Here is a 26,449-nt window from a genome sequence, read left to right as displayed (position 1 = left end):
TGAGAAATAGGTCGGCACAGGTCAAGATGTGAAAGCCCAATAAACCTAGGCAGAGACTTGGTAAGATAAAAAAAAGTGTCTCAAAATGTTCAGTGACAGTAGTGCCCTGATATAGGCAGTACTTAAGGAAAAATCAGTATTTAAGGAAGCGCTATAAAGGGTCTCCAGGAGTGGGCAAAGTATGTTTTTAATTAAACATTTTATTTTGAGATGATTGTATATTGATTTGCAGTTGTAAGAAATAATAGAGTTCCAGTGTCCCCTTTACCCGTTTGCTCCCAATGGTAGCGTTGTGCAAAACTGTGGTCCAATATCACAACCAGGACATTAATATTGATGTAGTCAATATGTAGAACATTTCCATCCCACAAGGATCCCCAGTCCTGCTCTTTATATCCACAGTCACTTACCCAACCTCATTCTTAACCTCTGGCAACCATTAATCTGTCTCCATTTCTACAATTTTGTATTTTAAGAACGATATATCAATGGAATCATATAATATGTAATTTGGGGATTTTTTTTTTTACTTGGAATAACTCCCGGGATGTTCATCCAAGTCATTGTGGTTATCAAGAGTTCATTCCTTTTCCTTACTGAGTAGTATTTCATGGTATGGGCATTCCACAGTTTGTTTAGTCATTCACCCCTTGAGGGTTCTGGATCATTTCTAGTTCCAGGCTATTATGAAGAAAGCTGCTATGAACATCCCTCTACAGGTGTTTGGGTGAACGTAAGACTCCATTTCTCTAGGATAAGTGCTCAGGAGTCCAGTTGCTGGGTTGCATGGTAGTTTTATGTTTAGTTTTAGGAGAAACTGCTTTCCAGAGTGGCTGTGTCATTTTCGTTCCCACAAACAGCACGTGAGTGATCCGTTTCTCTGCATCCTTGTCAACTATTGGTGTTGTCACTGTTTTTTATTTTTGCTGTTCTGATAGATGTGTAATGATAACTTATTGTGTTTTAATTTGCATTTCCTTGATGGCTAAGGATGTTGAACATTTTTATGTACTTATTTGTCATATATACCTTCTCTTCAGTGAAATGTCTCTCCGTGTTTTTTTGCCAATTTTCTAATAGTTTTAACTGTTGAGTTTTGAGAATTCTTTATATATTCTAGATAGTAGTCCTTTGTCAGATACGTGGTTTGCAAATATTTTCTCCCAGTCAGTAGCTGGTCTTTTTACTCTCTTTCACAGAATAAAAAGTTCAGATTTATCAATTTTTACTTTTATGGATCCTGCTTTTGGTATCAAGTCTAGTAACGACTTCTTTCCTAACCCTAAATCCCTAAGATTTTCTCGTATGTTTATTTTCAAAAAGTTTTGTAGTCTTATATTTTACATTGAAGTTTGTGATCCATTTTAAGTTAATTTTTACTGTATACAAGGTATGAGACTTAGGTCAAGTTTTTTTTTTTTTTTCTTGTTTTTTGTGCCTATGCCTGTCCCTTGTTCCAGCACCATTCGTTGCCAAGACCATCTTTCCTCTGTCAAGTTGCTTTGTCACCTCTGTCAAAAATCAGTTCTGGATTCTCTATTCTGTTCCATCAATCTATATTTCTATTCCTTAACCAGTGCTGCAGAGTCTTCATTACTGTAGTCATGTGGTAAACCTTAAAATTGGCTAGATTGATTCTTCCCACTTTATCCTTCTTTTTCAAAATTAACTATTCTAATTCTTCCACCTCTCCATATAAATATTACAATAACTTTGTCCATATCTATTAAAAATCTTGCTGAATTTTGACAGGAATTGTCTGTCCATTTATACATCAATTTTGGAAGTATTGGCATCATTAGTGTATTGAGTTTTTCAATCTGTGGACACAGTATGTTTCTACATTTATTTAATTAGTAGATTTTGATATCTTTAATGTTTTGTGGTGTTCAGCATACAAGTCCTATGCATATTTGGTTAGATTTATAACTATTTTTATTGAATGATTATACATAGAATTACATTTTTAATGTTAGTGTCCGCATGTTCATTGATATTACGGAGAGTTACAACTGATTTTTATGTTGACCTTGTGTCATGTGACCTTGCCGTAGTCACTTCTTAGTTCTAAAAGTTTTCAGAGTCCTTGAGGTTTTCTGCATTAGACATCTTGTCATCTGCAAATAAGTTTTACTCCTTTTCTTCTAATATACATGCCATTCATTTCCTTCTCTTACCTGATTGCACTGGCAAGAATATCCTGCACTATGCTGAATAAGAGTGATGAGAGCAGACATCCTTGCTTGTTCCCAATCTTAGGGGAAAATCATTCTTTCACCATTAAATATAATCTTAGCTGTAGGTTTCTTGTGAATGCTCTTTGTTAAGTTGAAAGTATTCTATTCTTATTTCATGAAGGGGATGTTGAATTTTATGAATTTTTTTCCTTCATCAACTGATGTGATCATGTGATTTTTCTTTTCAGTCTGTTAATATGGTGGATTACATTGACTGATTTTTGAAGATCAAACCAGACTTACATTTCTAAAATAAACCTACTTGATAATGGTATATAATTACTTTTTTCAATATTGATGAATCCCATCAGTAATTTTTTTTTTTTTTTTTTGAGACGGAGTCTCGCTCTGTTGCCCAGGCTGGAGTGCAGTGGCGCAATCTCGGCTCACTGCAAGCTCCGCCTCCCAGGTTCACGCCATTCTCCTGCCTCAGCCTCTCCGAGTAGCTGGGACTACAGGTGCCTGCCACCACGCCCGGCTAATTTTTTTGTATTTTTAGTAGAGACAGGGTTTCACTGTGGTCTCGATCTCCTGACCTCGTGATCCGCCCGCCTCGGCCTCCCAAAGTGCTGGGATTACAAGCGTGAGCCACCGCGCCCAGCTTGGGGGAGGCTTTTAAATTCTGAATTTAATTTTCCATAGTTGTAGGACTATCCAAATGACCGGTTTCATATTAGACTAATTAAGGTAGTTTGGGCTTCTCAAGGAATTGGTCCATTTCATCTAAGTTGCTAAATTTGTATATGTAGAATTTTTCATAATATTACCTTATTATCCTTTTGATGCCTGCAGGGCCAATATTCCTTTTTCATTCCAGATATTGATCATTTGTGTCATCTTTTTAAAACTTTTTATTTTAAATATTTTTTAAAATTATAATAATTTTAAATAATAATTTTTTAAGTTAGGAAAAAATTGTAAAAAGTTTAGAGTTCCCATTTACCTTTCACCCAGTTTTCCCAAATGTTAACACTTTACGAAACCACAATACTATTATCAAAACCAGAGAATTAACATCGACACAACTGTGTTAACTATTCTACTAACATCATTACAAAAATTTCACTACTTTTCTCACTAATGTCCTCTTTCTGTTCTAGAATCCAATCTAGGTCCTACACTGCATTTGGTTATCATGTCTCATTAGTCGCTTTTAATCTGTGACAGTTCCTCAGTCTTTCCTTGTCATTACCCTTATACTTTTGAAGAGAACTGGTCAGTTATTTGGTAGAATGACCTTCCATTTGGGTTTGTCTGATATTTTCTCACAACTAGATCGAGGTGAGGCTGTGCACTACGGGGAAGGAGACCACTGATGTGCTCTGCTTGTTTCTGTGCTGGTGCACATGCTATTGATATGTCTTATTACTGGCATGTTGACCTTGGTCCCTTGACTAAGGTGCTATCTGTCAGGTTTCTCTAGTGCAAAGTTACCATTTTTCCATTTGTCATTAGTAAATATCTTGCAGGAGATACTTTGAGACTATGATGCAGGTATCTTTTTCTCATCACACCTTTGAGTGAGAAAGGTTTGGGGGCTCAGAGGAAAATCCTCAAGACATATTCTTACACCACTGAATGATATCAGGTGGCCTGTGATGGTGGCATTTATACAAGGGACAAGGAAAGCAGAAAAAGGCCATTCTCTATGAATATCATGATTTTATGATTGCCTGAATTGGGGAGAAGAGGTGAGGAGTGAGAGATACAGAGAAAGAGACAGAGGAAAAGAGAAAGACTGATTCACAGAGAAAGAGATCTGAAGTTCAGAACTCATTGAGATGGAGAGGGCGAAGTCAAGGGAGAATTCAGTTTTTCAGTCTTGACTGACTTGAAGAACAGGTAAGTTTTGCAAGGAAGGCAGGTTTGGTTCTAAGAAATCTGAGGTACCTGTGAGACGTATAAGTGCACATCCCATCAGAGAGCAGGGCAAAGGGTGGAAGAGAGAACAAGACTAGAGAGGGCCACTTGGGAGTCACCTGAACACAGGTGTTATGAATATTTAATGAGTATAAATCAGTTATCCAACAGAAAGAGCCAAGCCAAGCACAAAGTTGGGAGAATACCCATAGTTTGTTTTAAAAGGAATCAGTGAGACAAACTGAAGTCGTGGGGAGATGAAGGACAATGGTGCCATGTATAAGGAACAGTTCACAATGGCAGCCATGGCCACGGTGTTAACTAAGAGCTAGAAGGTCAGTGATTCCATCATTAGCAGGGGGTGACTTCTGTGGCTGTGGTTTCAGTCAGGTGGTAGGGATGGAATCCAGATGTAGGCAGGGGATAGAAGAGTGCAGAGAATGCAGTAAGTGATGAAGAAAGAAGTGGACAGCAATTATTGGGAGCGGTTCAACAGGGAATTTTCTTTGTTAATAATGCAGAGGGAAACATGCCTGTAACGTCACCTCCACTAACAGCACAGTCAGACAGATTCGATTGCTAAAGAAGACTCACAGGGCCTAGAAGGACAACGCTCACAAGTCTATGGTTTATTGACAAGAAAGGATGTGATAGAACAACAAGTATGAAGGCAAGGACCTGCCCTGCATCCAAAGGCTGCCTCACAGCAAGCAGTGTGGACACGCTGAGGCCAATACGGGCTGCCTCCAATGGTATTCCCTCTGCAGGCCTGAGCCAGATGTGTCTTCTCTCTCGGAACCACTTACCCGTGCAAGGAAGGAACACCTGAGATCCAAGCAGCCCAGTGGAGTCTCAGTGGGGCTTTTTGCAGCCTTCTGGTCACATAAGCACATTATTGCTACACGAGCAGCTCTAACATCAGAGCCCCCTCCCCAGACATGTACAAAACATCAGTCTCACAGCCATCCATAAACAATGAGGACAAACCGGCAGAACCTACCCTGAAACTCACCTCGGACCCACGGGTAAAGAACAACGATATTGGCCGGGCGCGATGGCTCACGCCTGTAATCCCAGCACTTTGGGAGGCCGAGGCGGGCGGATCACGAGGTCAGGAGATCGAGATCATCCTGGCTAACATGGTGAAACCCCGCCTCTACTAAGTAAACTACAAAAAATTAGCCGGGCGTGGTGGCAGGCGCTTGTAGTCCCAGCTACTCAGGAGGCTGGGGCAGGAGAATGGCGTGAACTCAGGAGGCAGAGCTTGCAGTGAGCTGAGATCGCACCACTGCACTCCAGCCTGGGTGGCAAAGCGAGACTCTGTCTCAAAAAAAACCAAAAAAAAACAGTATTAATCACCGCCTTTCATAGTTTGATGCAGAATGTCTCGTACTTCAGCAAAGCAGCTCAGGCCAATTTCAGAGCTGCTGGAATTAACCTTCCTGGCACATCCCTCTATGAATGTTATCTCAGTAAGTCCTTATCACCGTCCTGTTAAATAGGTACCATTACTCTTATTTTTAAAAGGGGCAACGTGATGCTCAAAAAGAATAAGTACGCTGCCAAAGCAACACCACCAGGAGAAGGGAGGCGGGAACTGATTCTGTGGGACAGGAGGGCAGATGCCTTCACAACAAGAGGCCCCCGGGTGTGCTTGAAACAGGCTGGGAGTAAAAAGGATTAGAGAGGAGGAGCTTGCAGGTATGAGAGCAGCAAAGGGATAACTGTGAAAGGCGAGTCTCCTGAGAAATGAGAACAAATGTGCTCCTGAGACTGCCTAAGAAGAAAGAGAGAAGATGAAGCTATTAGCAGAGGCTGGGGCCCAGGCCTCGGTAGCCTTTAGATCAGTGGTTCTCCACCCCAGAGGGCTGGTGCAAACACAGCTTGCTGAGCAGTGCCCCCACTTCCATTTCAGCAGGTCTAGGTGGAGCCTGAGAACTTGCATTTTTAAGAAGTCTCCGACAATGCTGATGTTGTGGGCCAGGGGCCCCACTTTGAGAACCACCGTTCAGGTTTGTCAGTGCCACATGGGTTGGGTCAACTGGAAGCAGAAGAGCTGGAATGGAGGGATGACTCTCTGGGACCCCTCTTGCTGGTCTCTTTGCAGAAGTATCAACAGGTCATGATACCAGGGAAGGAACATAAATGAAAGGGACCAAGTTGGATAAATGCCAGGGTATTAGAGTAAAATGTGTTTCAGCTGCTTAGCTTTGATGTGAAAATTTGAACAAATAACCAGAGAATAAGGGACTGTTTCCATTCCTAGTTTGAAAAAAAAATTATATTTAATAAAAGATGGAATTGTCACTAGCATAATTTTAATGATTTTGAAATAGAAAATATCCTTGGTCAGGAGGGAAGGATTAGGAAAGAATATGTATAGTTGGAGGAAGGAACAATGCTTGGCTGCTGTCCTGGTGGGAGTCAGTGAAGCTGCCTGATGAGGAGCAGTAGCAGGACCATGGGCTCAATTATCAGGGAATGACTTTTTAGATGGTGGAGATGCCTCTGGGGCTTCAGGAGCTGTGGAGATAAGGTGACCAGTATCTTCACCAAGCTGGAATAAAGCATTGTTCACATCTCAGCACATTTCGAGAAGTGGCGTAATGCTAACACAGCGCATTGGCTTTGCTGTTCAGGTGCAGGTGACTGGTTGTGTGACCCTGGGCAGGTTGTCTGACTCCTCTGGGCTCAGGAGAGGTGGTCTTTAAGCAGGTATGTATGCTAGCTAGCCCCTGCAGCACAGGGTTGTTGTGAAAATATAATGATAGAGAATATGGCGCATGCCTGGTGCAAGGAGACACTCAGAAATATCCTCTTCTGCTTCAAGGTCCGGTAGAAGAATCTTTTCAATTTCACCTCCTGAACACCAAGTAGCTCTAAGTCTCATTCTTCTGAAACCCTTGTCTTCTGTGGCTCCTGAGCCCTAAAACCACAGACGCTGGGTCTTTGTGGCCCCCTGGAGGCCGGGCTTCAGGCGGACCCTGGTCACAACCCGAATGGGATAGCAGCCTAGCAAGATTCAGCAGACAGCATGCGAGTAAACAGATTAACAGGGTGATTGCCAACGCCACAGAAAGTAATGTGGGTGAGTGAGTGACAGCAAAGGTTGAGAAACATTCATAAAGGGCAGCCAAGGAGGGCCTTTCTAAGGAGGTAGCAGCATTAAACCTGAGGGTGAGGAGGGGCCGCCTGGGGAAGGAGGCAGGTGGAGGGGAGGAGTCCACTCGGGAAATCCCAGGTCACCTGGACATGTCACTGGGTCCTGGGATTGGCATGTGGGTCAAATGCAATGTTGGTTGTGCTTAGGCAATTGAAAGCAAGTAGAAGCTAAAAAAGGGATGATTTATCTTGGTTCTGAGAAGGTGGGTTAACAGTGAGGTCAGGAAGCAGAGGTGAGCAGCCAGCACCCTCTTTCTCTTGGGAAACTTGAACACATTTTAGAGTTACAGTTCCCCCAGGGAAGAAGTTAACAGAGGCCACCCCACACCCAGGACAGGTGACGGAGAAGCAGTCTCCTCTCCCTGACCTTGATGCCTGGACACAAAGGCAGCTTTTGCTGAGTAACAAGATGCCTGGACTCCCCACTCCTCCTCTGTTTTCCTCTCCTGGCTGCATTTGCTCTGAAAGGCTGCAGACACCTGGCCCCAGGCCCTCCAAGTGGGTGCCCACCCCGATCTGGGCGACAGAGGCTGCTACTCATGGGAACTCCCCTTACTCCCTCTGAGTCCCTCTGAGTCGTCTGGGTGGTGGACCAGCAGCCGTTGGGTCTGACCTCTCACCAGGACGCATGCCTCTGAGCACTGGGACACAGGCCCTTTGAGGTCTCTCTGGAGCTGAAGAACCGGCTCCCACACTGGGATGGAGTGGAATATGTGTAATATGTTGGTGAGGGATGCAGGAGGTGTGGGAGGAAGTGGAGCAGGCACAGTCCGTGGAGGACACGGGGCCCGGGTGCAGAGGCACACAGGCATCATCCAGATGGCGAGAAGGCGATGGGCCCAGATTCTGCCCTAGTGCAGGGAAGGCGCCAAGATTTCAGACCAGAGGGAACTGCAGGAGAGCTGCAGAGACCCTCTCCCTTCAGCAGATTTAGGTGCTGCCTGTGACTTGCCAGACTGGCAGTCCCCGCATGCTGCCAGCAGGCACGCTCAAAATGTGCTTCTGGCCTGACCCCTTGCTGGCCTCAGCACACCAGCTGCTGCCCCTCTGTGGAGAGGAGTTCTCTGTAATGGTGCTGCAGGGACAGCCCATTCTGCGTGTCCACCCCCAGCCCCTTGTGCCCCCCTCAAACCTGTGCCCTGTCACTCACACCCGCAGCTACACCAAATCCTTCCCCAACCCGCTGCACAGGGGACTCCTTCATGTGCAGGCCACCCACCCCCAACCCGTGTCTGCACTGGAGGTTCTCTGCGGAGAATTCTCCTCCGTGGGGCAGTAGAAGGACAGGCCTGTGTGTGCCTGAGCCCCTCTTCCTCAGGTGTGTGTGAGAGAATTTACCTGAGAGAAGTTAGCGACACCTGCCTAGTGAAGGCCTGGCACAGAATAGGCCCTCAGCAAACACCAGAAGCCTCTGCCCTCCTTACCCTTCTGGGAACTCTTATTTAGAGTTTAAGGCCCAAGCCAAGTATCTCCTTCTCGCTGAAGACTTCCCTGTCCCCGGAGGCAGATGACGAGACAAGCCGTGACTCCCTTGGACTGGGGCTGCTCTGCATCTCAGGCGTTGACCAGGGAGCGGGCTGAGCTGCAGGTGTCGGTCTCCAGGTCTGTCTCCTGTTTGAGATTACAGGGCTCTTGACGGCAAAACCACTCAACTTTATTTCTGCCTCATGGCCTACAACTCCTAGCATAGTAAGTGCTCATTAAAATGTTGCTGGTTTGTGCAGGATCTGGATTTTATGCAAATAAATAATAAACTAAAGTTTTGCTAGCTGACTACAGTGAAATATCAATCACTTCATATCTGTTTGGATGACTGTTACCCACAAGAGAAGAGATACCTGTTGGTGAAAGTGTGGAGAAAAGAGAACACTAGTACAGTGTTGGTGGGTATGTAAATTAGTGCAGCCATTACGGAAAAAGTGTGGCAGTTCCACAGTAAAATAAAAGAACTACCATGTAATCCAGCAATCCCACTGCCGGTATATAGTCAAAGGAAATGAAATCAGTATGTCAAAAAGTTACCTGCACTCCTATGTTCACTGCAGCACTGTCCACAATAGCCAAGACATGGAACCACCCTGTGCTCATCCAAAGATGAATGGATAAAGAAAATGTAAAACGTGGCCGGGGCAGTGGCTCACGCCTGTAACCCCAGCACTTTGGGAGGCCGAGGTGGGGCAGATCACAAGGTCAGGAGATTGAGACCATCTTGGCTAACACGGTGAAACCCCGTCTCTACTAAAAATACAAAAAATTAGCCAGGCGTGGTGGTGGGTGCCTGTAGTCCCAGCTACTCAGGAGGCTGAGGCAGGAGAATGGTGTGAACCCAAGAGGCGGAGCTTGCAGTGAGCCGAGATCACGCCACTGCACTCCAGCCTGGGCGACAGAGCAAGACTGTCTCAAAAAAAAAAAAAAGAAAATGTAAAACGTGGTATAAATACACAATGGATAATATTCAGTCATAAAAAGAATGAAATCCTGTCACGTACGGCAAAAATGAACCTGGAGGGCATCATGTTAAGTGAAATAAGCCAGGTACGGAAAGACAAATACTGCGTGATCTCACTTATGTGTGGAATCCGAAAAAGGTGAACTCATAGAAGCAGAGAGCAGAATGGTGTTGGCCAGGTGCTGGGGGAGGTGGGGTGGGTTGAGATGTTGGTCAAAGGATACAAATTTCATTTAGGCAGGATAAATAAGTTCAAGGGATATATGGAGACTATTATAACATGGTAACTATTGTAATGATGTATCCTTAAAAATTCTTGAAACTTGCTGAGAGTAGATAATAATAAAGTAAACTGGTGTTACAAAAAGTTTTTTGGTTGAATGATGAGCAAAGGTTTCCTGGGGGAAGGGGGATTGAGGGGATCTGGGCTTGTGAAGGGTGGAGGGGTGTTATGATAGGGAGAGGGAGAACTGAATGAAAGAAGACAGCAAAACCTAGGTAGGAGTGGGGGACAAGGAGAGTGGTAAGAGCCCAGGATCCAGTTAGCCTGAGGGAGGAGGCCCCCAGCCATGGGATGCCAGAGAGCATGCCAGTGCCTATTGACCCTTCACACACCTGCTCTGCGTGGGCCCCCTCCACTGGCTCTGTGAGGACGGTGTCCTGGCTTCTGAGTGCCACTCGGGGGTCACTAAGGTCACTTGGCACCCTGCTGGGTAGCTGCTGCTCATTTTGTACCTGCTGTTTCCCAGCAGTCAGTCCTGGAAGCATCTCTGATCCTGTAGTCCTGCCTTCATCTTGAGCCCTTCTCAGTGCCTTGTATTTTTACTTTACAATAGTGTCAGCTTAGAGCAGTGAGTCCTTCAGGTCCCTGGAGCATCTTCAGAGGTCCCTTTTCATCTTCACCAGGACCTTTGGAACAGCCCAAGTCCTGTGGTGATGCAGGGACAAAGTAGCTGTGGTGGCTTTTTAGACCATAGGGAAGTAGGGGACATGGCTGGTACTGATCCCAGACCTGGGGAAGCCCGGCTGATGGGTTTCCCGTGTATGCTGGCCTTCAGTGACACCAAGGGGCCGGATGGAGAGGAGGATTCAGCTAGAACAGACTCTCTGGGCTTTCACATGCACCTTACAAACCTGGGTCTCTGCTCTCACCTGGAGCGCCCCAGACATGCAGTGTGTCCACAGCGTTAGCACACTCCCTGGGCCCACTGTCAGCACTGGGGGCTTTGAGAAGGGTGGTCTGCCTGGCATCACCACATCCAATCCAGCCACATTCTGCATTTCAGAGCCAGAATACAGGTCTAAAATGCCTGTTTTGTTTTAGAAACTACTGTTCTCCCCAGGATTAAAATGTGCAGGAAGCATTCATCCCACCCTTAGTTTAGCTGATAGCCTTACCCCTCCCTTTTGTTTTGTTGCGGATCTGAACTTATTTTACCCAATGGCTATTTTCTTGCATTTCCCTCTAGAGGTATTGGCATTTCGAGAAGCACTTCAGCCTTCCAGATCTTTACATAATTCATTACGGACATATTTTGGACTTACAGTATCTTACAGTACAAAAAAAAGAGACTCTCCTCTTTATTTCCAGAAGTTGTTACAGACTTCTCCTGAATTTAAATTTCCTGAAAATTTGGCCAGGACATGCTGTAAGTTTTTGTTCCATTAGGGAATCATAAACAAAACCACTTACCAGCAGGCCTGAGGCAGAGATGAACACCTGGCCTGAGCGTCTCTCCTGCACCTTCCTGAGAGACAGACCGAGTGATCACTGTGTGAATTAAAGCCCATTTCCTAGAAACTCCCTCTTCTCTTGAAGCTTTTAGGAAGACTAAGGGATAAAGCCATCCACCAAGAGAAAAAGCCAGGAAAAGTGTCTGTCTCAATGCAAGTGTGTGAGGGTTGTTAGTCGCAGGGGAGGTGGGGCATCCTTCATTCTTTCAGCCGGGGGACTGCACGTCTGTGGAGTGAACACCCCAGAGGTGGGCAGGGGACCAAGTCCAGCATGGGAGACAGGACCCCTGGGTCAAAGGCTGTTCTTAGGTAAGCTTCATGACAAACATGGCATTTGAGCTGGGTCTTGAGTGGAGCCAGGAAAGAACAGGAATTTTGAAAATTCCTGAGGGAAAAAATGTGAACAAAGAAAGGGACCCAGGAAATAGTTTATTGTTAACTATAATTTTCCTACTATGTTATCAAATACAAGAATGTATTTCTTCTATGTAACTGCATGTTGGTACCCATTAGTCAACTTCTCTTCCTCCCCACTTCCCTTCTCAGCCCCTGGTGAACACTATTCTACTCTCTACCTCTTTGAGACCCACTTTTTTTGCTCCCACATTTGAGTAAGAACATGCGATATTTGTCTTTCTGTGCCTTGCTTATTTCACTTAACATAATGACATCCAGTTCCATCCATGATGCTGCAAATGACAGGATTCCATTATTTTTATGGTTGAGTAATATTCCGTTCTGTATATATTCCACACTTTCTTTATCCATTCATCCATTGATGGACACTTAGGTTGATTCTACATTTCAGCGATTGCAGACAGTGCTGCAGTAAACATGGGAGTGCAGATATTTCTTCAATATACTGATTTCCTTTCCTTTTAATATATACTCAGAAGTGGGATTCCTGGATATGTGGTTGTTCTATTTTTAGTTTCTTGAGGAACCTCCATACTGTTTTCCATAATGGTGGTACTAATTCACATTCCCTTTCTCCACATCCTTACCAGCATCTGTTATTTTTTGTCTTTTTTATAATAGCCAGTTCTAACTAGAGTGAGATATCTCATTGTGGTTTTAATTTGCATTTCCCTGGTGATTAGTGATATTGAGCATTTTTTCATATACCTGTTGGCTGTTTGTATGTCTTCTTTTGAGAAACATCTATTCAGGTCATTTGCCGATTTTCTAATCAGACTATTTGTTTTTTTTGCTATTGAGTTGTTTGCGCTCCTTATATAATCTGGTTATTAATCCCTTGTCAGATGGAAGTTTGCAGATATTTTCTCCCTTTCTCTAGGTTGTCCCTTCACTTAGTTGTTTCACTTCCTGTGCAGAAGCTTTTTAGCTTGATATAAACCTATTTTTCTATTGTTGTCTTTTTGAGGTCTTATGCAAAAATCTTTGCCCAAACCAATGTCCTGAAGTATTTCCCCAATGTTTTCTTCTGGTAGTTCCATAATTTTAGGTCTTACATTTAAGCCTTTAATCCATTTTAGAGTTGATTTCTGTATATGATGAGATGAGGATCTAGTTTCATTCTTCTACATATGGATATTTGGTTTTCTCAGCACCATTTATTAAAGAGACTGTGTTTTCCCCGGTGTGTGTTCTTGTCACCTTTGTCAAAACTGAGTTGGCTGTGTGTGGATTTATTTGCAGATTCTCTGTTCTGTTCCGTTGGTTGATGTGTCTGTTTCTATGCCAGTACCATGCTCTTTTGGTTACTATAGATTGGTAATATCATTTGAAAACACAACCATGATGCCTTTAGCTTTGTTCTTTTTGCTCAAGATCACTTTAGCTATTCAAGGTCTTTTGTGGTTTCATATGAATTTCAGGCTTTTTTCTGTTTCTGTGAAGAATGTCATTGGTATTTTGATGGGAATTGCATTGAATCTGTAAATCACTTTGGTTAATAGAGACATTTTAACAATATTAATTCTTCTAATCCATGAGCATGGGCTATCTTTCCATTTTTTCAGGTTCTTCTTGTTGAGTTACAGGGGTTCTGTATATGTTATGGATATTAATCCCTTATCAGATATATGATTTGCAAATATTTTCTGTCATTCTGTTGGTTGCCTTTTCACTTTGTTGATAGTGTCCTTTGGTACACAAAAGTTTTTAATTTTGATGAAGTCCATTTTTTCTGTTTTTCCTTTTGTTGCCTGTTCTTTTGGTGGTGTCATACCCAGGAAATAATTGTTAAATTCAGTTTCATAAAGCTTTTCCTCACTATTTTCCTGTATGAGTTTTATAGGTTTAGCTCTTACATTTAGGTCTTTGATCCATTTTTAGTTAATTTTTGCATACAATGTTAGGTAAGAGTCTAACTTCATTATTTTGCATGTGGATATGCAGTTTTCCCACCACCATTTATTGAAAAGATTGTCCTTTCCACATGGAATGGTCTTGTGGAAAACCTTTGGCTATTTATGTGAGGCCATGTGTGGCACCCTTGTGGAAAACAATTTAACCATATATTTGAAGATTTATTTCTGGTCTACCTTGTGTGGACTATAAATCTGTCTTTATGCCCACACCACATGCTTTGATTACCATACATTCATAGTATGTTTTGAAATCAAGATGTGTGAGACTTCCAACTTTATTCTTCTTCTTCAAGATTGTCTTGGCTATTGATTCTGTTCTTTTGCATTAGAAGTCAGAAAATTTGTTGCCTACAAAATCATTTTGAAAGTACTACTGAAGCCTTCTAGTAGAATTAAAAATTAATAAAGGACCAATGAGAGATATGCAAATTATTCATGATCAATTAGCAAACACCAAAACACAATTGTGTTACAAGTAATAATATAGAACTGAAGCTTAAAGCAGTTGTTAAGAATTATGATTCCTAAGAAAGTAGAACACAAAAATCAAAAGCAATTTCAAATCAACATTTTAAATGATTTCAACAAAATATAGCAGGTAGCAGAGGAAGAGATGGGAGTTAGATTGAACTAGGGACCTTATCCTATGTGGAAATTAGAGGTTATATATGTTATTTGACTGAGTAAAAATTAAATTGTATGTATAAGTTATTAGATAAAATAAATGGCCTAAAAAGGTAAAAATATACAGACATCCGCTGACCTAGGGGATGCCCAGTTGAGATGGGGTGCACCTACTTCCACTGTGTGGAATATGAACAGCCCCCTCACTTTGAGGTTCCCTGCAGATCACACCCCCAGAACCTCTCTCCCATAATCTCAGAAGTCAGAGTTCAGTGTTCGAGCCCCGCTGAGAAGCACAGTCCCCTCCCCTGGCACATCAGCTTCTAGGGGCTCTGAGCCCACCCTCCTGTCTGTTAAGTCCACCAGATGAGACTTTTCCCATTGATCCTCATCTGTCTCCTAATGGGACATTCATTTAAAAATTAAAGGGTGGGATCATGTGTTGGGAGTGGGATTCAGGGGTGTGGGATTCACCAGCCAATTTCAAATGCATGTTAAATATTTAAAATCATTTTAAAATTTGAAACATTAATATTTAATTTTTAAAATGTAAAAAATTAATCCTTAAATTGAAATTGTTGATTCTCACTTCCCATGAAGTGTGAACATTCTTTTATTCTCATTGCCTTTTCCAGAGTTCTCAGGCGCTGTGGTCTCACCTTCCACTGGGGCAACAATGGGCCATTTCCAGCAGGGACGGTGCAGTGTTGGCCTGCATGCCTGACTGCCACACACCTCCAGAATCAGGTGTCTGAAAAGTAAGTCCTGTGTTTGTGGGGTCTTAGTGGCAGGCCAAAGGGGCAAGTGCAGTCACCGCCTCTGACAATAGAGCTGGTAGTGATTCTGTGGACTCCCTGGAAATCAGATCTAAAGCCCAGATAAAGTGTAAGATTCATTGAGAAGGAGTCATGAAATGTATTTCATACTGCATTAGAGTTTGAGATTGGAATAATAGGCATTATTCTTTAAAAGGAAAAAAAAAAACAACTGTAGTGATTGACAAGTGGCTTGATTTATACCAGTGCAAAATTTGTCATCTGTTGCAACCATTATTGATTTTTTAAATATTATAAGCAAAAGAAAAATAGTGCCATTATCTTAACACACTAATTATTTTTACTTTTACTGTTTCCTTTTACTTCTTATCCAAAAATACAATTTTAATCTGACTGAGAGCATAGCCATTCTTTTGCTTTATGACTCTTGGAACAAAAATTTTTATATACCTTGTTGCCTACTTTTTATTTTATAAGCTTTAATTCTACAGAAAACTTGAAGGAATAGAAGAGTGAACACCCGTAATTCTTCACCCAGATTTGCCAATTGTTTATACACAAACAGACACACACAGATGGTAAATATGTGTTTGTGTATGTTTGATTCTTTTTGTCTGAATCATTTGATAGTAAGTTGCTGACATCATGACACACTTTGGCATCATCTCCTAAGTACACAGACAGCTACCTTCTACAAAAGTATAGCACCATTACCACTGTGAAATATAATATTGATAAAGTGATATCCAAATATGTTGTCCCTATCCAGATACCCCTGATTGTCCCCAAAATATTCATCATAGCTGTTTTCCCCTGTCTAGTGTTCAGTTAAGTATCACTCACTGAATTCAGTTATGTCTCTTTTTATCTGAACTGAAGGCCTGCTTTCATTTTTCTCTTTCGTGATGTTGACGTCTTTGAAGAGTGAGCCACTTGTTTTATGGAGTGCTACACAATCTGGACCTGTCTGATTATTTCCTCATACTTAGACTAAGATAGACATTTCCTCCATTTCTCTTTCCAGCACATCAGTGGGCACGCCATGGCTCATGGTGATAAGTTTGTTCACTGGGCTAAGGTCGTTTCTGCAAGAGTTCTCTTTATAAAGTTACTTTTTTTTTTTTTGAGATGGAGTCTCGCTCTGTCGCTGGGCTGGAGTGTAGTGGCACGATCTCGACTCACTGCAACCTCCACCTACCGGATTCAAGCGATTCTCCTGTCTCAGCCTCCCGAGTAGCTGGGACTACAGGCGCCCGCCACCACGCCCAGCTAATTTTTGTATTTTTAGTAGAGATGGGATTTTACTATGTAGGCTAGGATGGTCTCGATCTCTTGACCTCAGGTGATCCACCTGCCTTGGCCTTCCAAAATGCTGCAATTACAGGTGTGAGCCACCGCGTCCAGCCTATAAAGTCACTTTTTACATTCTTTGTCTTTTACTAGTAAGCAATGGGGCAAACTTTGAAGCCCTGTGAACATTCTCTTCCCTGGCTGATTTTCATCCAGTGATCTTAGCATCCCTTGATGGTTGTATTATGATTTTTAACCCATTAGTTTATCGGGACCTCAGACTTTCTTTGTCACATAGTCCTTCATGTTTCACAGTTTCTGTGGTTGTGAGGTCATCACACAAGGGAGCATATATTGAGGTGGTCAAGAGGAGGACTCTGAAGTTAGTCCATTCAGATAGGCATCTAGGTATGCATCTTGTCTCTGTCATAAAACAGCCGGATGACTGCGAGCAAACATTTCTCCTCACAAACTTTCAGTGTCCTTATAATTACAATTAGGAGACTGGGAGTGACCATCGCAGGAGGCATATGGCAGAGGGTACAGCCTGTGGCTGGCCTTGCTAAGCAGTAGCTGTTAATGATTATCAGACACAGGAAACATAGGCGAGAGCCACTGGATGCTGCTTTTATTCCTGAGATCTCTTATAAGACCTTTAGCAAAAATGCTAATAAATCTGAGTGACAGAGCAGAGGTCCCATGCTCTGTGTCCCTGCAGTTAAAAGGTTGCATAGGGAATGAAACCACTATGGCAGGAAGTATTCATCAGTGAACACTGTCCTGATGTGCACTCCCTTGTCGGCTTCCTCCTCCCCTTCTCGGTCAGCCTTAACTGCCTCCCCTCGCTAGGCCTGAACCTCCCTGGTCTGTTGTCAGGTTTGCCTTTCAGTCAGCTGTAACCAATTGGGCTTTTTATTTGAAGATTATGTGTGGGTTTTTTTTTTCTATTTAAATCAAGTCCTTTTAGATTTATTGGCATCCCATTGCCACAGAATGCATTTTCCTTGAGAATGTTTTGAAGATTTTACCAAGAAAACAGTTTGTGAAAATATAGGTTATTTTAGAAGCTACACACGAATATGAATTAGACTGAGCCTTCAAAAAAATTGCTGTTGGAAAACATGTTAATATCTTAAAAATACTTCCTCTGAAAAGGTTACTTGCCTCATTTTCTTCCCCACAACTCTTAAAAGCAGGTGAGAGCTGGTGCTCACAGAGAAAACTGCTCTGTGTCCTGCATCCAGATGACATGCTTTCTGTCGGCTTCTTGTCGGGCTGAACTTGAAGGGCTGGCCTTGTGGGGTTCCCCTGCTTTCTGGGGCGATATCAACCAGCCAGCCTGGGGTTTGCCAGGATTGGAGGACACTTCCGGTGGGCTCCAGCCCCAGGCTTCCCTGAAGCCTTTCCACATCTTTTTCCTTCTTACCAGCTGTTTACATGCCAGGAATCCTTGCTTGTCTCCTCGTCCTCTGGATCTGCTCCTTGGAGATGGGACTGTGCCTTTTCTGTTTTCCCAGGAGCAAACCCAAAGGTTATGGGAGGAGTGAAGTGCAGGTGAAAAGCAAACTTCTGGTTCTGCGTCAACACCAAGGAAATCACTGAGTTTTGCTTGAGTGTGTGGATGGAAATATCAGGGCTGCTTTTTTTCAGTTTTCTAAAGCACATCCTGCAGAATGTCTGTCCACTTGGAAACTTGAGCTCTCTAGTCTTGAGTGAGCTCCATGCTCATGGCCTGTGTGCTGGAGAACCAAATGGAGGTGGCTGGAAGCCAAGGCAAAGCCCCTGCAGAGAGGCCCACTCCCAGGAGGCTTGCAGGTGCTTGGCCACACTCGGGGGAAAAGGACCCCTCCTCCTCCACGGCCCTGGGCCAGGCCTCTCCCTGCATCTCCCTCTTCCTGTTCCCTTCTCCTGCACAGCAGCAGACCGGCAGTATGTGTTCCCCAGTGTGGGTTCATCAGCATCACCAGCCAGGAAACCCTCATACCCAGAACTTGGTTTTGGGGCTTACTCTTCAAAGCCCTGGTGCTGAGCCGTGGAAAGAGACAGTCCCCCGTGAGATGGCATAAGTATAAATTCACAAAAGGCTTGAAGACACACCCTCAGGGCAGTTCTTAAATCCCCTGGGGGCTTGCTATCCACACAGACATTGTGCCCCATAAGTGTGTGAAGGTGGGTCAGCCAGTCAAGAGAAGGCCAGGAACCCACTGTCTATTCAGCACTTTGCTGAATTCCCTATGTACATCTTGGTTCTGGTTTACTCCTAGAGCATGCAAAAGCTCAATTCTCAGGCAAAGTCATCTGTTACCATGTTCCAAAGCTTTATTTAACTCATTAATAAGGGAACCAGCAAAAAGACAAATGATCTGGCTCCACAAGCATTTGGTAACTGGGATTTTGTTTTTGAGACAGAGTCTCACTCTGTCGCCCAGGCTGGAGTGCAGTGGCACGATCTTGGCTCACTGCAAGCTCCACCTCCTGGGTTCACGCCGTTCTCCTGCCTCAGCTGGAACTACAGGCACCCACCACCACGCCTGGCTAATTTTTTATATATATGTATTTTTTCTGTAGTAGAGACAGAGTTTCACCGTGTTAGCCAGGATAGTCTTGATCTCCTGACCTCATGATCCACCCGCCTCGGTCTCCCAAAGTGCTGGGATTGCAGGTGTGAGCCACCGCACCCAGCCGGTAACTGGGATTTTTAAGGTCAGTTGGGAAAGAAATGCAGAAATAAGATGCTAAGTTAAGGCAAACCTCTACACAAAGCAAAGAAAAAAATGCCAAATTTGGAGTTAACTTGTTTACTAGGCAGTAAAAGTCATAAGCTATCAATTCTGCAGGCTAATCTCACAGGGCTATGAACCTCTTTATTTTAACCAATTGTGAGTGATTAGATAAATATTTGTCACACTGCTCAAGAGCTTCAGAATGGGATCAATCAGACTTATTTGCATTCTAGCAGAATATCACAGATTCCAGAAATCATCATTTTTCCCTTTTTCAAGTTTAGAATCAACATTTCCATAACAGTCAGCTAAAATATGGTGATTGACAAGTTGTGAGTGATCACGTAGCACCTGGTGAAGGTGCCGCTTTTTGGCCTGCACAATGCACTGGAGCTCCAGTGTAGATACTGCAAGGCCATGTGTGGGAGGCAGCTTCTGACACAGCTCCCAACCATCCCTGCCTCCTGACATTGCATCTTTGTGTTGTCCCGTGCCCTTGGGTGTGGGCTGGACATAGTGACTTTCTGTGAATAAACAAAATACAGCAGAAGTGACAGATTTCACTTCCAAGACCAGGATACAAACACTGTGACTTCTGTCTTGCTCAGGCTCTCTCTGACTCTTCTCACATGGTTGCTCTGATGAAACAACTCTGATGTTGTGATCTCACCTGTGGAAAGGCCCACGTGGCAAAGAACTGAGCTTCTTAGTTCAACAACCCTCAGAAACAATTCTGTGAATGATCACATGAGTAAGCTTGGAAGAGAATGCTTCCTCATTTGAGCCTTCAGACGAGACTGCAGCCTCAACTCACATTTTGGTTGCAGCCTTGTGAGAGACCCTGAGCTAAGGTGCACTCTGACTCCTGCCCCATAGAAATGGTGAGATTATGAATATGTGTTGTTTTAAGTCCCTAAATTTGGGAGTCGTTGTTTCACAGCAATAGGTAGCTGATGCAGCATCCATGAAATTTATAGTGTTGATTGTTCTTGGATATATGCTTCTCAGCAGAGCTGTGTTTCATCTTTCCTGGCTTCTCCCATCTCCTTTCTCCTGCTTCTCAACTCTCCCTTTCCTATTATTTATTGATCTTCCTTTCTTTATTCCCACTCCATTTGAGTTCCACTTCTCTGCAACTGTAATTGCATCCTTGGCCATTGATTAGGGAGGCTTAAAACTAGAGGCACCTTATTTGTGTGGACAATGTGCAGTTCAGAAAGATACCCCATCCTTGGCCAGTAGCAAAATAGTTTTCTTTGTTGAAATCAATTGCTTCGAACTTACTGTGGCTACATCATCCAGGGCTGCAATGCTTCTTATTTGGTCTTGAGCCAATGCTTAGTGTTTGAATGAAATTGGCTTTACCATTCTTTCCTCAGGGGAGTGTAGACAAATAAATTTTCTGCTTAAGAATGCAGTTTCTTTCTGACTCAAACAGCTGATCCTATAAACTTGGACTTCATAGTCATCAGTTTCAATTCAGAACCAACCTTTTAAAAATTATATGTTATTTTGATATAAAAAGTACCAAAAGCAAATCTTCTGAAGGAATAGAGCTCCAGACGGTTTTATGAGGTTTCCAAAGTTATTAATCTAAGAATATATTGCAAATAAATACATAAATAATGACAACAATAATCATAATCATACCTGTCTTTTAAATTTTTTTATTTCTGTGGGTATATAGTAGATGTATATATTTATGGGGTACCTATCCTTTTTTTGGTACTTGCTATGTGCCAGGCACTATGCTATGTAATCACCACCACAACCATATTAAAATAGGAACTGCTATCCTCATTTCAAAACTGAGGCAGCGAGAACCAGGGACTAGACATAAATTGTCCCCAGGAATTTTTGGAATGCCTGCGTGGATTTGTATTTATATAAGTGTTTCTAGTGACTAAAAATGAAAACCCAAGAAACTAAAGAAGAAAACAATTAGTAGATTAATCTATTAGGTCATAAAGTTGACAGGGTTTTATAGAAAGCTGGGTGGGTTCTTCATAATCCAGCTATCTCACTCCTATCTATTTTAAAAGCTCAAAGCCATGCATAATGGCAGATATTTATTTCCTTTATGTTTATTTTTTTATTTGGGCAAAGTTGTTTATTCTATTTGAAAAGATAGACACTAAAATAAAACACTGAATTTTACCAGTCACTGACATGTGTAAGTAGTCCACTAATATAGGCCGATAAGAAAGGCCAAAAGCTGAAATTCTCCTGTATTTGTGAAATCTAAATTCTTTTTTCTTAATGGAAAGAGCCACTGCATCGACTCTCTTGGTTCCCCTTACTCTAAGTGGTCTGGAAACTTCCAAGTATAAACAACGAGCCCACTGGAATTTCTATCCAAATGTCCCTTAGACACCCTTCCCTGTGTCCCTTTTTAACATGCAGTCACACACAGTTATGCGAATGTGCACATACATTCACACACACGCGCGCATGCAAACATGCACATAGATTCACACACACTCAACATAAACATGCACACAGAAGTCACAAACACACATACACACTATTAAACACATGCACACTCACATGAACACGCACACACACAGCACATGCATGCACATGCGCACACATGGACACCTAAACATACAGGCACACCCAGTCTATGATCCATTCAGAGTTAATTTTTATATATGGTGTAAGATGTAGATTGAGTTTACTTTACAGAAGTCCATTTGCGCCAGCATCATTTTTTGGAAAAGTCTATCTTTTCTCCATTGGATTGTCTTTGTGCCTTTGTCAAAAATCAGTTGTCTTTTGTTTTAGTAATAAACGTGTCTATCCTTTACTATCCCAATACTATACTGTCTTGGCCACAGGAGGTTTATAATGCATCTTAAAATCAAGTGTGTGAGTCCTCTAACTTTTTCTTTTTCAATGTTGTTTTGGCTAATCTAGTTTCTTTATCTTTCTACATAAATTTAGAATCAGCTTGTCTGTGCCTACAAAGAAACCTGCTGGAATGTTGACTGGGATTGCACTGAATTTATAGATCAATGTGACTATACTTGACATCTTAACTGTGGTATATCTTACTATCCATAAAAACAATACATCTCTCTATTTATTTAGGTCAATTTTGGTCTCTCTTGTCTGAATTTTGTGAATTCTTTAGTTAGAATTTTTGACTGTGTCCTGGCTCTGTTGTTCTCCAGGTCTACATGGACCCTATTCCCTCTTTTCCTGGCTCTGCACCACTGTCCATACCCCTTCCCCAATTACATGGAGCTCAGCCCTCTACTTTGCAAAATCCCCAGTCCTCTGTGGTTTTCAGAAGAGATGTCACTTCCTCAGAGCCTCTGTCACTCTCTCCTCCACTCCAGTCTAGCATGGATACCCTTCCCTTGTGCCTGACACCATCTTGTCTCTCATAGCTCTAAGCATCATATGATATAACTGCCTCATTAATTTGCTTCTTTAGGCCGGCAGCCCAAATACTTTTAGAAGGTAGAGACCCTGCCTAATTTTAGGTTGTATTCCTAGCACATAACATGGAGCAATGGCCCAGTTAATGGCAGCCAAGTGTAGGAATGGAGCAATGAAGGAGTGAAAGGAACTGAAAAGGGGGAAGTAAACTAGCCTTGAGTGAGTCTCTGCTCTGTGTCAAGCACCATGAAGGTAGGACAACGGTGGTCAATAGAAATTAGACTGTCAGGGAGAAATTAGACAGTCATTATTAGACAGTGAAACACAGTCAGACAGAAAGGTATAGAGGGAGAAAGGAAAGGAGGGAGGCGGATATATAGACAGACATTCAGGCAGGTTTTGGATAATCAGATAGATACATTCATAGGCATATGGATAGATATGCAGACAAACAAGATAGGTTGAAAGACATACAGACAAGAAGGAAAAACATTGAGACCCCAGATGGACAGACAGAAAAACAGAGAGTTTCTAGCATAGAGAGACAGACAAGTAGTCATATAGACAGATATATAGCACAGAGACACACAGACATACTGACAAATAGACACCCAGAAACATTCATAGGTGGGTGGCTGGGTGGGTGGGTGGGTGCATGGATGGATGGATGGATGGATGGTTGGATGGATGGATGGATGGATTGATGGATGGAGACAGGTAGAAATAGACAGAATGGTAGGAAGAAAGAAACATGGATAGTTAGACATCTACTTAGATAATAGTAAGACAGACACATGACCAACAGAAGGGGAGAGAGAAAATCAGGAAAGAGGAAGGCAGACAGACGATGAAAAAAATTAATTAGAAAGATAGATACATACAGACAGGAAAAAAATATATATCAAAAGATACATAGGTAGGTAGGTAGGTAGGTAGGTGGGTGGAACAAGAAAGGAAGAAATAGAATATAAATTGAAGATAGATGATAGGTGGACAGACAGACAGGCAGGCAGACCGATACATATATTTTTATTTAGGTTTATTTAAACTTAACAAAGTTCTAAGAAAGATATGGTATCTTCTGCATGTATAGATGGGGAAGTGGATTCACAGGGGTTTAGTGACTTCCTAAAGACCACACTTGAAGAGAATGGCAAAACTTCAACTCAAAACTAGCCCTGCCTTTCCCTGGGGTTTGTGCCAGCACAGCCTGCATGGATTCTCCAGCTCACATCACGTCACCTGCTAAACAAAGTGCACCTTTCTACTCTTCTCTTGCTTGCATCTGCTTCCATGCTGGAGCCCAGGCCCCTGTCATTTCTTCTGTGTTATTTAATAGCTTCAGTAGAAAATGATGCTTGAAGTACAGTTTATTATGTAAGCAGGGGGCAAAGAGTTTGGGAGGCCTTAAAGTAGAGATGAGTGTCCTGCTCCCTCCCTCCCGGGTCCTGAGCTCCTAAGAGCTCTCATGACCATAGCCAGTTTTCCTTTTGGACAGTTTCTACCCATGAGACCTTTTTCCCGTTAGTATTGTTTAATCACGCTACAACACATTAATATTCTGATGTGTCTTAGAGACACTTTCATGTTGACACCTGTAATGTAGTCCAGGTACTGATATAATAGGCTTGATTCAGCCAATCTCCTATGGACAGACTTTTTTTATATTTCCAGCTATGCTGTAGGGAACATCCTTAGACATGCCTCTTTGTACACATAAGCAGAGAGTTCTCTCAGGAAGATACTGAGAGGCAGAATTGTATAGTTAAAATTCTATATATGTATTCTATATTAAAATGTGTATTCTATATTAAAAACAATTTTAGATACTAAAAAAATGCCCCCTGCTGACCTCACCACTAGCCCAATATCCACCTACTAGTAGTGTTAAAAACTACCAATTTCACTTGTTTTCAGGCTTTTTTTTCCCTTGCCAATTTGATGCATGAGGGCTTGGGTGAGGGTGGTTAGTGGTTATCTTGTCTAATCTGTATTTTCGTCATTATGACTAAGGTTGATTCTCTTTTCATTTGTTGACTAGTCATTTGAGTTTCTTGTAAATTATACATTCATATAATATGTCAATTTTTTAATTGGTGCTTTGAATACCAATCACTTGTTTTTATGTTTTTTCCAGAATTTCTTGTTCTGTTATATAACTTTAAAATATCTATGATTTTTTTCTCATATAGAACTTTGTTTATTGTCTTTGGTTTTTGCTATTATCAGTTTTATCAACTTTATTTTGATGGTGTGTTAGTCTGTTTTCACACTGCAATAAAGAGCTGCCCAAGATTGGGTAATTTATAAAGGAAAGCGGTTTAATTGGCTCACAGTTCAGCATGGCTGAGGAGTCCTCAGGAAACTTACAGTCATGGCAGAAGGTGAAGGGGAAGCAAGGCACATTTCTTTACAGGGCAGGAGGAAGGAGAAGTGCAAGCAGGGGAAATGCCAGGCACTTAGAGAACCATCATATCTCATGAGAACTCATTCACTATCATGAGAACTCACTATCATGAGAGCAGCATGGGAGAAACCACCCCCATGATCCAATGACCTCCACCTGGTCCCACCCTTGACACATGGGGATTACAATTCAAGATAAGATATTGGGTGGGGACATAGCCAAACCATATAATTCCACATCTGGCTACTTCCAAATCAAATCTCATGTTCTCACATTTCAAGACACAATCATGCTTTTCCAACAGTCCCCCAAAGTCTTAACTTATTCCAGCATTAACCCAGAAGTCCAAGTCCAAAATTTCATCTGAGACAAGGCAAGTCCCTTCTGCCTATGAGCCTGTAAAGTCAAAAGCAAATTAGTTACTTCCTAGATACAATGGGGGTACAAGCACTGGTTAAATGCAGCCATTCCCAATTGGAGAAATTAGCCAAAAGAAAGGGGCTGCAGGCCCCATGCAAGTCCAAAATCCAATAGGGCAATGTTAAACCTTAAAGTTCCAAATGATCTCCTCTGACTCCATGTCTCACATCCAGGTCATGCTGATGGAACAGGTGAGCTCCTACAGCCTTGGGCAGCTCCATCCCTGTGGTATTGCAGGGTATAGACCCGCTCTTGGCTGCTTTCACAGGCTTGTGTTGAGTGTCTGTGACTTTTCTAGGTGCACAGTACAAGCTGTCGATGGATCTACCATTCTGGGATCTGGAGGATAGTGGCTCTCTTCTCACAGCTCCACTAAGCAGTGCCTCAGTGGGGACTCTGTGTGGGGGCTGTGACCCCACATTTCCCCTCTGCACTGCCCTAGCAGAGGTTCTTCATGAGGGCTTTGCCCCTGCAGCAAACTTTTGCCTGGACATCCAAGCATTTCCATACATCCTCTGAAATCTAGGCAGAGGTTAACCTCAGTTCTTGACTTCTGCACAGCTGCAGGCCGAACACCACACGAAAGCTGCCAAGGCTTGTAGCTTGCACCCTCTGAAGCAACAACCTGAGCTGTACATTGGCCCCTTTTAGCCACAGCTGGGTCACAGGGCACCAAGTCCTGAGACTGCACAAAGGAGCAAGGCCCTGGGCCCGACCCACAAAACCATTTTCTTCCTCCTAGGCCTCCTGGCTTGTGATGGGAGGGGCTGCTGTGAAGACCTCTGACATGCCCTGGAGACATTTTCCCCATTGTCTTGGTGATTAACATTTGGCTCCTCATTACTTATGTACATTTCTATAGCCAGCTTGAATTACTCCTCAAAAAATTGGTTTTTCTTTTCTATCACATTGTCAGGCTGCAAATTTTCTGAACTTCTATGCTCTGCTTCCTTTTAAACATAAGTTCCAATTCCAAACCATATCTTTGTGAATGAATAAGACTAAATGCTTTTAAGAGCACCAAGTCATCTCTTGAACGCTTTGCTGCTT

The 26,449-nt window shown here is 42.7% G+C and overlaps 1 protein-coding gene across 5 annotated transcripts in view; it reads left to right on the top strand.

Moving 5' to 3' along the window:
• OTUD7A (OTU deubiquitinase 7A) overlaps positions 1-26,449 on the top strand; it is a 385,873-nt gene that overhangs the window by 171,351 nt on the left and 188,073 nt on the right. For all 5 annotated transcript variants that reach the window (XM_030814379.1, XM_030814377.1, XM_030814378.1 and 2 more), the window contains one exon: positions 15,035-15,157. The gene's annotated coding sequence lies outside the window, so the exon portion shown is untranslated. The remainder of the gene's footprint in view (positions 1-15,034; positions 15,158-26,449) is intronic.

The sequence above is a fragment of the Nomascus leucogenys genome, chromosome 6, assembly GCF_006542625.1.
Source record: "Nomascus leucogenys isolate Asia chromosome 6, Asia_NLE_v1, whole genome shotgun sequence".
Lineage (NCBI taxonomy): Eukaryota > Metazoa > Chordata > Mammalia > Primates > Hylobatidae > Nomascus > Nomascus leucogenys.
This window is presented reverse-complemented; position numbering and strand designations above follow the sequence as displayed.